Genomic DNA, 1953 nt, shown 5'->3' with positions numbered 1-1953 from the left:
TTGATAAATGAAAGATGTACTGTTCTGTACATTTAAAACATAAAAAAAGTAAGAGCTTCCCATAAAATTATGGACATATTTTAATAAGTTATGTAACAAACAAGGCATATATTCTGCTACATTCTATTTTGAATGAGAATGAAGAAATAAAAGAAATATATAATTGGATAAAATTTGATAAATAAATATATATATATAATTTTTAAATATAATATATATATTTATTATATTTTATATTTAAAAATTAAGATATGTAATTTTTGAAGTACTTTTTATAAAAGTTAATAAAGAATAAAATTATTAATATCTATATTATTAAATTTAACTCATTTTTTTATATTTACAAAATTTTTATTTCATTCAGAATTAAAATTATATATTTTTGATTTTTTTTTAATAATTGTAATCTAAAAATATTTTCATAATTTCATTATTGAATATACTTTACAAATAGTGATTTACAAATAGAAATTTATGAAAATATGTTATAATATATACATATTGTAATATATTTTAACATATTTTGATATATCTTTTTACTATCTTAACTGCAATGTATATCTCAAAAAAAAAAATACTCTGAATAAAAATGCTCTATATGCTTAAATATATTTACCAATCAAATTCTCATATTATTATAAACAAGTATTTGAAAATATCCAAATATTTATTAGATTAATAGTAAATATATTAAAGAAAATATGACATAAATATAAAATAAATAATATCATGTGCCACATTATAATATATGTATTCAAAAAAAATACAGTTAACTTTAACATCTTTAATTTAAAAAATGATTTAAAATGACTAGTGCAAATAGAATCATTAAAAAAAAAAATTGAAATATTTTTTGAGAAATATATGATTTCTTTTATAATTATATTAATAAATTTCCAAACTTTTAACAATATGTATTGTATTCTCAATATAAAATATTTGTTTATCATATATGAAATAATTTCAATTCAATTAATAATAATAATTTAAATGATTATGATTTTGAAGAAATTTAATTTTTTCGTGATATAAATTATGCGATGAATTCAGAAATTTTTGAAAGTAAATAATATAAAATCTCTAGAAGTATCTAATTTACTAATGAACTAAATAATATAAAATTATGTTAAAACTTTATTATTATGTTATTTACTTATAAATAATATTTCAAAAATAATTAATTGTGAAGTTAAATAATATCTATTTACTATTATCTTATTTACAATATTTTTTTTATTATTTGTTATTACAACAAATTATATTTTATCTATTTATGTATGTATAAAAAATTAATAATATAGCAATATTTTAAAGATTATTTTATTATATGCACAAAAAATGGAATATTTAAGAATTATAAATTACAAAGAATATTTAAAAATTACAATATTAATATCAATTATTATCAAATGATATAAATATTCATAAATTTCTTTTGCCATTAATTAGCATATAATATTTTATTTGTTAAACTCTTATATAAAAATATATATAAAATAAAATCTTGTCCTTTGAATAGTTTTTAGTCATAAAAGGAATATATTCAAATTCAAGAAATTATAATTTTTCTAATTATTAAGCTTTATTTTTTTATAATTTAGCTATTGTAAGCTTATGTGCTTGTTGTATAATATTTATTTCATTAAATATTCAAAAATATTCAAATATAATTCAAAAAATAATTTTCACTTGTTATAATCTTTGTAAACTAATAATAATTTGAAAAAAATATACAGAATATTATACAATTAATGTCAATATTGAATACTATACATAAAAATATTTCCAAATACAAGCACATTGCAATAATTTTACTTATAATATGGCTTAATGCTTTAATAAATATTAAATATTATATGCTCTAATTACCTTAATATAAATAATAATAAATTTAAATAAATATACATATAAAATATATAATAGTTAATAACAATGTAAAATATAAAATTATAT

The 1953-nt window shown here is 14.2% G+C and overlaps 1 protein-coding gene across 1 annotated transcript in view; it reads right to left on the bottom strand.

Annotated features, from left to right (window-relative positions):
* The window catches only part of LOC102679416 (peptidyl-prolyl cis-trans isomerase E-like), a 100104-nt gene that overhangs the window by 10533 nt on the left and 87618 nt on the right, over positions 1 to 1953 (bottom strand). The gene's annotated exons all lie outside the window — the stretch shown is intronic.

Source organism: Apis dorsata, unplaced genomic scaffold (assembly GCF_000469605.1).
Source record: "Apis dorsata unplaced genomic scaffold, Apis dorsata 1.3 scaffold_248, whole genome shotgun sequence".
NCBI lineage: Eukaryota > Metazoa > Arthropoda > Insecta > Hymenoptera > Apidae > Apis > Apis dorsata.
The sequence above is the reverse complement of the archived record's forward strand: the minus strand, read 5'-3'. Positions and strand labels throughout refer to the sequence as shown.